At 41.6% G+C, this 13,108-nt stretch overlaps 1 protein-coding gene across 4 annotated transcripts in view; it reads left to right on the top strand.

The window, feature by feature from the left end:
- DNAJB2 (DnaJ heat shock protein family (Hsp40) member B2) overlaps nucleotides 1-13,108 on the top strand; it is a 2,030,098-nt gene that overhangs the window by 1,109,873 nt on the left and 907,117 nt on the right. The gene's annotated exons all lie outside the window — the stretch shown is intronic.

The raw sequence follows: 13,108 nt of genomic DNA, 5'->3' as shown, positions 1-13,108 counted from the left end.
CAAGCTTGGGAATCCATAACAAGCGATCAGTGGGTGCTTCGCATCATTACCGGAGGATATACCATCCCCTTCAACAAACCCCCCCTTTCTTTAAGGAAATCCCGGACGTACCACCCAGTCAGCGGGATCAGGCAGCATTAGAGGTTTCAAAGCTGCTAGAAAAAAGAGCTATCCAGCCTGTCCCCATCGACCAGATCGGATCAGGAACTTACTTAAAATTATTTTTGGTACCAAAAAAGACAGGGGACTTCAGGCCCATTTTGGACCTCAGTTCATTGAATCGTTTAGTAAAAAGTCCAAATTCGAATGGTCACTCTTCAATCTATTCTTCCTTTGCTGGAAAAAGATGCATGGATGTGCTCCATAGATCTCCAGGACGCTTACTATCACATTCCCATAGCTCAAGCGTCCAGGAGACATTTACGCTTCGCCTCGAGTCAGTCATTTTCAATTCGAGCACTGCCCTTTGGTCTCACCACAGCCCCAGGGTGTTCACTAAGTGTCTGGCAGTGGTAACTGCTCACCTGAGAAGTCTGGGATTCCAGGTGTTTCCTTATCTAGGCGACTGGCCCCTTACTGCCACCTCCGAGCATCTACTACTCCAAGCGCTCAGAGCCACGTTTACCTTGGGCCGTTTCTTGGGGATCACGTTCAATTTGCAGAAATCTGTACTACAGCCATCTCAGCGTATTACTTTCATAGGCGCAGACTTAGACACAAAAAGAATGCGCGCCTATTTACCGGCAGCAAGAATTCAGGTGTTACAGGATCAAGTCAAATCCTGTCTCCCCCTACAAAGAGCCCGCCCATCGGATCCTACAACTGTTGGGCTCGATGGCGTCGACCATACTTTTGGTTCCCTTGGCCAGGCTTCATATGCGAATTTTACAATGGCTACTGTCGGTTCAATGGTCTTATCAGGAACTTCCCTTGAACCACTTAATCATAATCACGGAAAGTTGCCGTCGAGATCTGCATTGGTGGCTTCTCCAATCAAATCTCGACCAGGCGACCCTTTATACCACAACGTCCCGTTGCCACCGTGACTACGGACGCCTCCCAGGTAGGGTGGGGGGGTCATTACCTGGACAGGTCGGTCCAAGGCACATGGCAGATCCAGGAAGCGCATTTGCATATCAATGTCCTGGAGATGAGGCGGTACTATTGGTACTCCAAGCTCTCCATCACGCTCTCCCACAGGGCCCGATTGCTATCCTATCCGACAACATGTCGGTGGTATGGTACATAAACAAGCAAGGTGGAACCAGGTCTTACCCACTATGCAGAGAAGCCATGAGACTTTGGCATTGGCGTAGCTACCAACCGCTTTCTGATGGCAACGCACATACCGGGGAAGTCCAATGTGATTGCGGACAGATTAAGCAGGACCATTCTTTTACCCCACGAATGGTCCCTCAACCAGGGTGTAGCTGCGAAAATTTTCCACAGATGGGGTCATCCTTGCTGCGACCTGTTTGCCAGCCCTCACAATGCGAAATGCAGAGAGTTCTTCACACTGTTCCCTTCTCAGGGACAGACTCCCAGGGGCAGCTCTGACTCACATTTGGCCCCGGTCTTCTCGCCTTCCCTCCATTCCCCCTCTTACCGAGGGTGATACAGAAGGCCATTTACATGGAGAGCGAGATGATTTTGATTGCCCCGCACTGGCCTTGTCAAGTTTGGTTTCCTTTCCTACAGAGGCATGCGATAGAAGGTCCATGGTTTCTGGATCCGGTGCCAGACCTGTTGACTCATCAGTCAGGACGGCTTCACCCGTCTCTCAGGTCCCTGAAGTTGGCAGCATGGTTACTCCACTTCCATCATTAGTCCGAGACAATGCTCTTTCCCTGGACGTGGTCCACATACTGTCTTCTTCTCATAAACCTTCCACCATCCTGAAGGTAATCAGCATCCGCACGCCACACCATCCAACAATCATCTAGATATCTCCTCCATATGTCTATTTCTACAAGATATATGTTGTGTAGGGGATTGTAAATCAGGCATTTTTGACTATGCAGCCATATACATTGTATTCATGCCATTTGTTTTAATACCTATTATAATACCATTATCAACCAATATTTTCTATTATACAGGCAAACATTATTTATGGATTTGTCTTGGTTATTTGGTATCAGGTATAACTATTTGGTTTAAGCATAATTTTATACTAATTTGTGTCCATATACATTCTGTTGTGTTACTTTAAATCTGTTCCAGGAGCCTGATGAGAATGTCTGTTTTCCTATTGGTTCACAATAGTATGTATACTGACGTTGTTTTTGGATTTTGAACAATTTTTTTACTCACTGATGAAGGCTGGTGCCGAAACTAGTATGAGTATTATTTGAAGCAGGACATTTATGTCCGTTTTTTTTCGCCTCATATTAAACGGTGAAACTACCTTGCTGGCTTTTTTGGTGTTTGTTCCCTCTCACAAGACAGATGGGTACAGTCGATCATATCTGAGGGTTACAAAATTCCTTTCGAGGAAAGTCCCTTCACTCACAAAAATTCCCTTCCAGATGTGCCACCCGGTCTAAGGGAAATCGCAAAGTTAGAAGTATTAAAGCTTCTACACAAAAGGGCCATTCAGCCAGTTACAACAGACCATTCAGAGCCCGGAATCTACTCAAGGTTCTTTTTGGTCCCCAAAAGGCGGGAGATTGGAGACCAATATTGGACCTCAGCAGACTCAACAAGTCTGTGAAAAAGACGAGATTTCGAATGGTCACACTTCAAGCAATTTTGCCCTTCCAGGGCAAAGACAACTGGATGTGCTCAGTAGACATTCAGAATGCGTACTATCACATAAAAATTCACAGACGCTCCAGAAGGTTTCTCCGCTTTCGGCTGGGGTCCAGTCATTTTCAATTTAGAGCCCTGCCCTTTGGTCTCACTACAGCCCCCAGAGTGTTCACCAAATGCATGGCAGTGGTTACGGCTCCCCTGAGACGTCAAGGATTCCAGGTGTTTCCGTATCTTGATGACTGGCTCCTTTCAGCCACCACCAGGCATCAACTTCTCCAAGCCAGGGATTACACCCTAAATCTCTGCACTCAGTTAGGAATTTCGATCAGCTACGAAAAATCCTCCTTGTTGCCCTGCCAGTCTATTACTTTCATAGGCGCAAATTTAGACACTGTTTGGATGTCAGCAACCCTCACAGACCAAAGAATCTCAGATATCCAAAGTCATGTGCGGATCATCCTTGCCAGCAAAAAGGTACAAGCCAGACTGGTCCTGAAAGTGTTGGGCCTCATGGCAGCGGCCATTACTCTTCTTCCCTTGGCCCGCTTTTACATGCGTCTCCTTCAATGGATGTTGTTCACCCAGTGGTCTTACCAACAACTTCCCATCGTCACCAAATCCTGGTTACACAAGCTTGCAAAAACCACCTATCCTGGTGGATTTCTTCTCCCCAGATTCATCAGGGCAGACCCTTTGTATCCCCGGCCCCGGTAGCCACAGTCACTACGGACGCCTCCTGATCGGGTGGGGGTCATTATCAGGGCAGGATGGTTCATGGGGCGTGGCAACCGTTCGAATACCACCTGCACATAAATGTCCTAGAGATGAGAGCAGTGCTTTTAACGTTGCAAGCCCTCAGCGACTTTCTTCCCTTGGGAACAATTGCAGTTCACACGGACAACATGTCTGTAGTATGGTATATCAACAAGCAGGGCGGAACCAAGTCCTACCCCTTGTGTCGAGAAGCTCTCAGACTTTGGCAATGGGCGATCTCCTCTCATCGGTTTCTGGTAGCAACGCATATCCCTGGGAAAACCAACATTCTAGCGGACAGATTGAGCAGAGCTATTCTCATGCCTCACGAGTGGTCTCTCAAACAATCTATAGTGGAGGAGATTTTTCTAGAATGGGGCCGCCCATGTTGCGATCTTTTTGCTACTCTCCAAAACAGCAAATGCCCAGACTTCTCTCTCTTCCCACTGCCAGGCCATCCCCCCAGAGACGCTCTTACCCAAGATTGGCCCCAGGGACTTCTTTATGCCTTTCCTCCCTTTCCATTGATTCCACAAGTACTCCAGAAAGCCACCGTTTTGAGAGCCAAAATGATTCTCATTGCCCCCTATTGGCCTCAACAAATTTGGTTTCCGTTCCTCCATCGTCACCTCTTGGTGCAGCCGTGGCATCTGGACCCAGTGCCAGACCTTCTGATCCACCAATCGGGTCAGCTGCATCGGTCCATTCCTTCTCTCAACCTCACAGCTTGGTTGCTCCACTTCCTTCCTTAGCCAGGCTTCCTATGATCTCTAACCCGGTTAGGGATATCATAGTGGCTTCCCTTAAATCCTCTACTAGAAGGATTTATACCAGCAAGTGGAAACGCTTCACTTTTTGGGCAAGATCAAAGAATATAGATCCCTTTACTGCCCCTGTACATGCAGTTTTAGATTTTTTAGCGGAAATCTTTCACTCAGGCTCTTCATCTTCCACGGTCAAAGTTCAGTTGGCTGCTATCTCGAACTTTCATGTCGGGTTTGCAGATCACAACATTATGTCCCACAGGCTTTGTAGAGCTTTTCTAAAAGGGATTTTTCTCCTTAAACCTCCTGTTAGGAGTCCTCCTCCTCAATGGGACCTAAATCTAGTGCTGACATCCTTAATTCTTCCTCCCTTCGAGCCAGCTGTTTCATGTTCACCGAAGTTTCTTTCATGGAAAACACTCTTCCTTGTCGCTATTACCTCGGCCAGGAGAGTGTCAGAACTTCATGCCCTCTCTGTTCGTCCCCCTTATTTGGTCTTCCACAAGGACAGGGTATCCTTGAGAACTAATCCATCCTTTTTGCCCAAGGTGGCTTCAAAACAAATTTGAACCAATCTATTGATCTCCTGTATTTTTCCCTAATTACTCCAACAGATCGGAACAAAATTACATTATCTTGATGTTCACCACCAACTCAGATATTATTTGGACAGAACAAAACAATTCAGGAAATCCGATCAGCTCTTTCTTTCTTATGCTGTAAATAAGAAAGGCCTTCCTGTTTCCAAAGTGACCTTATCTAGATGGCTTTCGTCCACCATCTCCGAAATCTATCAACTCAGGGGCAAACAGCTGTGCTCAAAACCAAAAGCGCATTCCACCAGAAGTTTAGCCACTTCCACAGCCTTTCAGGCTAGACTCCCTATAGACACTATTTGTGCAGCAGCCACTTGGGCCACTCCTCATACCTTTGTTTCTCACTACAAATTGGATTTGGCCTCCAGGGATAGAGCCAGTTTTGGTTCTACGGTTCTCAAGAGTCTGTTCCATTGAGCCACCCAGGGTAGAGGTGCTAGGGACGCGGTCCCATCAAGCAAGAATGAAGGCGAGATTGACAACTTAACATTGAGAAGTTATGTACCTACCATAACGTTCCATGTTAGTTGTCTTCTCTCGCCTTCTTTCTTGCGACCCTCCCTCCTGCCCCCTTGCCTGGACAGACCTTGATCTCCCTTGTTTAGAGATTGCTTCTTTAGGCACCAGTTGGTTATCTGGTTCCCATTCAGCCCTTCCTTTAGGGTAATTGCTTTCTTTCCTCTGTGGAAAGTTTTTTTTGTGCTAGGTGTTTTTCCCTATAGGTACCAAACGAGATCTGGGTACTTACCGCCTTGCATCATGGGATATGGGGCTGCCTCGAGCTGGTAAAAGTGACTCTCGAGCTTAGCAAGTGCCGAGTCGGAGCCGAGGATCGGCTCCGAACCCATCAAGCAAGAAAGAAGGCGAGAGAAGACAACTAACATGGAAAGTTATGGTAGGTACATAACTTCTCATTTTCAGTCGCACTCATGTTGTAAGTATGGTCTTTAGTTTTAGTATTCAGGTAATGTCTGATCTCAGAATCACAATTTCTCAAATAAAACTAAAGGAAGAACAGTGGGTGGGTTAAAAATGCTAACTCTTTTTAAGACATAACTTACATTTTCCACATTTTCATGGTTAAACAGAAAAAAAAAATTAAGCTTTCTGATAAACAATTTCAAGTCCAACAAAACGCTGTCTAGCTCGACAAGTAGGGACAAAAGTATAGCCTCTACTCAACACTTCAGCATGCTCAGTTTGATACAAATTGTCCGTAAAGTTAAAAACAGGAAAGTCACCTGTTCTGTTTGAAATTACTACTGAAAATTCATTTGAAACATTTTCATCCACCTGTCCATGTTCTGCCATCCATACTACTTCTGCTGGTACCTCTGGTTCCCTTGATTGTAGTTTTTCCTCTCCTGGTTCACATTGCAGTTCCCTCTATTCCTCACACTCTGAATGCCTTAAGGGCTCCCTCTCTAAATGGGTGTCACTGTTGCTGCCAGAATATATCACTTCCTCTTCATTGCCATGCTGTCCATCACTAAATGCCTGGTTCTCATTGGTCTTCTATGGTTGGGGGGTAGGCTCGCCCCTCATTGTACTCAGTTCTATCCCTTTCAAGTTTCTTTACATTTACTAATGTCTCTCACAGTGTTGTCTGTTTTAGTATACACATTCAAGTATTGTATTTTATAAGCAGCAAACAGTAAGTCTTTCTTAATCATAGTGTCTAAAGTGTTTGCTTCAGCAGTGAGCTGCTCAGTTTCACGTTTGGTTGTGTTTATGCAGCTCCAACAGTTCAACACTTTGCTTATTAAAAAGCTCAGTGAGGTCATGGTACAGGGGAGAACCTTGCAACAACCCAGTGAGATATTTCCAAGATCTAAGACCCTTGGGTATCTCAAAAACAAAAAGCAAGGAATACACCGTTGGTTTTATTAAAACAAACACCAATAATAGGACCACAGCAAAGCTTTCGAGCAAAGCTCCTTTTCAATGCATGAAAACTGGCAGCTCAGTGAACCTATTTATACAGAAGGTTAACCTATCTTCTTTCTTTCGGCTTTTCCCGGTTAGGGGTCGCCACAGTGAACTCCGGTCCACTAATGATTGGCAGCAGATTTTGACGTGCTGGCTTGCCGGGCCTAACGCACAACCTTCAATGAAGGAACGCCCATTCACACATGTCGCCACACAGAAGATGCTGTAACTGAGAATCGAACGGGCAACGTTTAACTGTGAGGCAACAACGCTACCGCAGCACCACCACCGCAGTACACAGAAGGTTAACCTATAAAACATATAATTAGTCACATGATGTTACCTAATTAAAAAAGATAAAATCACTTCCAAAGTAGCCTGTTGAAACAATCCATACAAAAATACAGAAAAACAACTAAACACATACAAATACAAACCCTGTGAAGTAAAATCAAATACACTCTTGTTTATGTCTAAGTATAGGTTTCAAGCTATTTTGACTATTTAATCCAGGGCTAACAGATGCTCTAAATAAATCTATCCTTACGCCTAACACATTCCACCAAATAAGCATAGACCTTAAAGCGAGGTTTAATCGGGTGTATGAATTTAACACTACAGAAACCATACATAATGGTACCTTGCAACAATCTATTTAAAATTTGAACTTGTGCTCACTAAATGCCGTAAACTGCAAGTAGCAAATGCTTATTTGGTGGAATGTATTAGGCATAAGCAGATACCCAGGGATCTTAGATCTGGAAAATATCCCACTGGGTTGTTGCAGTATTCTCCCTTGCACCATAACCTCACTGAGCTTTTTAATAAGGAAGGTGTTGAACTGTTGGAGCTGCTAATTAAACACAACCAATGTGAAATTGAGCAGCACATTGCTGAAGGAAACACTTTAGACACTGTGATTAAGAAAGACTTGCTGTTTGTTACTTATAAAATGCAATACTTAAATGTGTATACTAAAATTGACAACATTGTGAGAGACATTAGTAAACGTAAAGAAAAGAAACTTGAAAGGGATAGAACAGAGTACAATGATGAGCGAGCCTACCCCCAAGTGATGTGTTCTGGCAGCAACAGCGATGCCCCTTTAGGGAGGGAGCCCTTGAAGAGTTTGGAACATTTCAGGAACAGAGGGAACTACAGTGTGAACCAGGAGAGGAATAACTACAAGTAAGGGAATCAGAGGTAACAGCAGAAGCAGTATGGATGGCGGAGCATGGACAGATAGATGAAAATGTTTCAAATGAATTTCCAGTAATTTTAAACAAAACAGGTGACTTTCATGTTTTTAACTTTGCAGATAATTTGTATCAAACTGAGCATGCTGAAGTATTGAGTAAGGCTACACTTTTGTCCCTACTTGTTGAGCTAAAACAGACAGCGTTTTGTTGGACTTGAAATTAATAGAAAGCTTAATTTTTTATTTATGTTTAACCATGAAAATGTGGAAAATGTAAGTTATGTGTTAAAACGAGAGAGCACTTTTAACCCACCCCTGTTCTTCCTTTAGTTTTGAGAAATGTGATTTTTGAGATCAAAAATTACCTGAATACTAAAATTAAAGACCATACTTACAACATGAGTGTGACTGAAAATGAATTGACATTGTTTTGTCAAGATAAGAACATATGGGTTATGAAACCTGACAAAGGGGTGGTGGTAATGTATATTCAAGACTATTTTAACAAAATGTTTGTTCACATCACTGATGATGGTATGTATGAAGAAACTGGATCATGTAGCATACAGGAAAATAGATTTTTTTCTTGCAAGACATGTTTGACCAAGGGCAAATAGATGGGGGAAACAGAGTTTCCTTAAAGTGAAACGTCCCATAGTGTTAACCATATTTGGCATTCCAAAGCTTCATAAACATTTGAGGGATCCTCCTATGAGTGCAGTTGTTAACACCAGTACTTCTAGGGTACATGCCATGGTAAAATATGTGGATTTGAATCTGAAAAACTGTTTAGCAAGATACCACCACCTCTGTAAGGACTCTTGGGATGTTTTGACAAAACTTAGCGGAGTTAACTATTCAAAAGCGTTATGTTTTGTAACTGTAGATGTTGTTAATTTATTTAATGTCATTCCCAACCAACAGGGTCTCAAATGGTTTAGGGACTTTCTAGTGGATTTAAGAACATATTCTTCTGATGAAATTGAAGTTTTAGTCACATTGATGGAAATAATTTTAGACTACAACTTTTATATTGAAGGACAGTATTTTAAGCAGAAAAGAGGTGTAGCAATGGGGGGCAGCTTGTGCCCCCCCCCCCGTATGCTAACATAATAGATTCATAGATTAGTACGAAGCTAACTGCCCTTGCTTGTCATTTTAAGCCTAGTCACTTATTCCTTTTGAGACTCAAACCCTGCCCTTTGTGTTTATAAGGCAAACACCTTAACCATTAGGCCACCCACCAACCCTTATGGTGCAGTGGGAAAAACAGTACATACTGAGTAACCCAAAAATACAGGCATTAAAAATCTATGCCAGAGTTTTGGATGACATTTTTTAAGCAGGGGGAAATGAATGAAGAAGAAGCAACTGACTTGGTAAACTATTTGAATTCCACTACCTCATTTTTGAAATTTACTTATTCCTACAGCACTGAAAGCATTAGTTACCTGGATGTGCTAATAGCCAAACATCATGTTAAGGAGAGTCTTACTACTAACATTTATAGGAAACCCCACTATTCAAATTCCCTCTTGCATTACACAAGTTGCCACCCTTGGCATGTTAAGAAAGGAGTGGTAAAGGGACAATTTATTCATCTGGCTAAAATGATTTCTGATGACAATATGTTTGAGGAAGAAAGTAACAAACTTATTGATATGTTCCAGGCAAGAGGGTATCCGTTGCAACTGATTGTTAGTATCTGTAGTGAGGTTAGTACTAAAAGGTTAGAAGGCACCATCCTACCTCTTTTAAGGGTTCTACTACTCAGATTATGGAGGATGTTAATGACAGATACGCTACAGGTAACAATACTAAAAGTTATGGCAAGGCATTTGTCACAACTTACACTGTGGACAGTGATGCATTTGGTAACATAATATGTAAGAACTGGAAAATATTTTCTTGTTATGGCAGAGATTGCAAAGTTTGGTGATAGACCATGTATAGTATATAGGACAGGGAAGAACTTGAAAAAACTGTTGGAAGGCAGTGAAAAACTGGCTTCATATTCAGCCAAGAGATGGGGAACATACAAGTGTGGACTCTGCAACCAATGCAAATTTATTTTTGAGGGTAATACACTAGTGGTAGGGACCTACATGTTGGTTACTTCATTCTACTTCACTTGTAATTCAATAGGTTTAGCATATGTGGCAAAGTGTGTTCAATGTTTGTGTTTTTATTTGGGAAAAACTAAAAGGAAATTTAAAGAGCATATTTAAGAGCACAATCTAGATATAAGGAATGCAAATGTTAAAAACTCTTTATATAAGCATGTGGAAACGCACCCTGATCAGTCTTTTTTATTTTTTGGATTGGATTTTGTACCCCAGAATATGAGGGGAGGACCACGGGAAGATCTTATTGAATACAGAGAAATGATGTGGCAACTAAGGTCGAATGCTTGTGTGCCCCCTGGCCTTAATGAATGTATCTCAATCAGTAGTGTACTGGGTTTAAAATCATACAAAGTGTAAACCCTGCACCTTATGTTTTAACAACTACCTTCATTTGTACTTGACAACATGGGATTAACAAATTTGCTTCTGTTAATTGATGTGGTGGTCATGTGATTTTTTTACAATTTAAATATTGTAGAGTTTGTTGAATTTTTAGATTCTGATGAAGTCTAGGTTATAGACTGACGAAAGCGCTTAATCTTGTTGCCTCATTACTAATAAATTTTTAAACGTCCCGCTGGCTCGCTGGTGTCTTCAGCACCTTCAGTTTTTGGATTGTTTGTATTTGTTGTTACTGGTTCATGGTTTGTGTTTTGCATTTGGATTCGTTCAGTACACCCCAGCTTGAAACAACTTTAATTGACTGCCTAGATGATAGAGTTGTATTTATTTATTGATTGATTTTGTTGATCAGGATAGTCCATCTTGGGCTGTGGTTGTCCCTTTACAGTGGAGGCCCAGGTAGAAAATCTCCAGTTACAAAATACGCAGTTTTACACAATAGAAAAAATTATTTATTTTTTGTTTGCATTTGTTTACCGGGATGGTCCACTGGGCCATAGTGAGCCCATTTTCAGTAGAGGTCCGGAAGAAAAGCTCCATGCTAAAATACACAACACATACAATTAACAGTACAAAGTATGCAATATATCAACATGGTTAGTACATACAATGCAAGAGTCGCAGTTGATGATAGAATCCGCAAGGTGAAAATCTGAGTATAATCATAGATTACAATATCAAGGATAAAGTGGTTTGCACAATTAGAATATCACAAGTTAGGATATAACAACTTAGGATAATTAAGTTACTCACATGAGTAGCTTAAGTTCTTGCTACATAGCCTTAATAATTAACACTTGTAAAGTCATAAGCTTCAATACAGGTGAGCAAATATAGCAGATAGTACCATCGTGTTATGTTTTGAGATAGAGTAATGACAAGTAGTAATTAGAGAAGGTGTGGTGTAGTATTAAAAGAGGGAGTCAGATTTTGGAAAATGCAGTTTTGGCACTTGTGCACTGCCATAGAGAGAAAAGGTGTTGTTTCAGGGATTTTTTTTTTTTTGAAGAGATCTTCGTTGCTGGTAGTCCTGATTGATTGTGGGAGGGCGTTCCATAGTTTTGTAATGGTAAAGGAGTACAGCATCTGACCTGCTGAAAGGTTTGGTGCTCCTTCATTCAGGAGTAGTTAAATTTTGGATTGGGAGAAGTCTATTTAGATAATACTGAGTACAGAAGAAAGGGCAGGGCAGTGTGGTGGCTTAAATATAAATGTGTGCAATGGTTTGTTGTATATATGTAAGATAATGTGGAAGTTCTAACCAATTTAGTAAGCATGATAACAATGGTGAGATAAATATTTTGAATTGGTTACAAATTTAGCAATTTTATTGTAGCACGAGTCAAGTTTGGATTTCAGAGAGGACTGGATATTGATAAGAAGACCAGCACCATATAGGAGAGATGATATCAGAAAGGAATAGGCTAGGGATAATTTTGTGGAGTAGCTGAAGTGTTTGACTATAGAGGATGCCTAGTTTTTGATGTGTTTTCTTGATATTGCTGTGAGTACGCAGGTCAAATGTCAGGTTTTCATCTGTGATGACTCCTAGTAGTTTGTATTTGGTACAACATCGTTGATAGTGTTTGAGCATGAATAGTGAATTTATCCTTGTTTAGGGAAGTGTTTTTTTTTTTTTTTTTAGGGGTGCACAAGTTTAGTTTTGTTGGGGTTTAGGGCAAGATGATTATTGGTTATCCATGTAAACCTTAACATTACAATACAGACATACTGTAGCTGAAAGGCAGATAACTAGAGAGAAACTACAGTAGGTAAAATAGTGTCATTACATATTTATGTATAACAATTTGGCAAATGCAGTGAGGTTTAAACTGTCAGATTACAGTTTTGCATTCATGGGCAGAGAGAATAAGAGGGGAAGGGATGTCAGAGATATGATAAGAAAGCAGAGAGAAAGTGAGGAAATATGAGCAGTGTGCATAATTGTTTACCAGATACAGAGAAAAAGAAAGTTATAGTGAAGCTGAAGTAGATAGTGAGTATGAGCTGGAATTCTTCTGCATGGAAAAACTTAGGGGTAAGTTGAGATGGTAGAAGTGGCAGTAGGGGCAAAGGGACAGATGAAAGGAGGACATTTACATTGAGAATTTGCTTAGCTAAGTTATATAGGGGTAAATATAATGTGTAAAGGCCAAAGTACCTAGCCTGTGGAGATGCAAGGGCAAAAGAGCCAAGTGTTTTAAAGTGTAGTTTTAGCAAGTTTTTGAATCTAGCTAGGTTGGTTTTGTTGTCTGATGGTAGTAGAGATAGAATTCCAGATTTTGGGGACATAATTTGAGTACAGAGGCAGACCTTCTGAGTAGAGGGATTTAGTTATAGTTAATATGGACTTCTCTGTGGAGTGGAGTGATCATACAGGGGAGTAAAGTTCCACTAAGGCTTGCAGTGTAGGACAGTTTTATGTTTTTTTTAGATTTAATTATGAGCAGTTGCTAACTGGATGATAGGCTGGTTAGAACTTCATTCTCCTGTCTAATTGTTTTAAGGCTCAAGGCATTGACGAGTTAGCAGACTGGTTAGTGATGAATTTAGGTATCTTGCAGCATTGCTTAAAGGTTTTTATTC

Source organism: Protopterus annectens, chromosome 6.part1 (assembly GCF_019279795.1).
Source record: "Protopterus annectens isolate FY-2018-M chromosome 6.part1, PAN1.0, whole genome shotgun sequence".
In the NCBI taxonomy this organism is placed as follows: domain Eukaryota; kingdom Metazoa; phylum Chordata; order Ceratodontiformes; family Protopteridae; genus Protopterus; species Protopterus annectens.
This window is presented reverse-complemented; position numbering and strand designations above follow the sequence as displayed.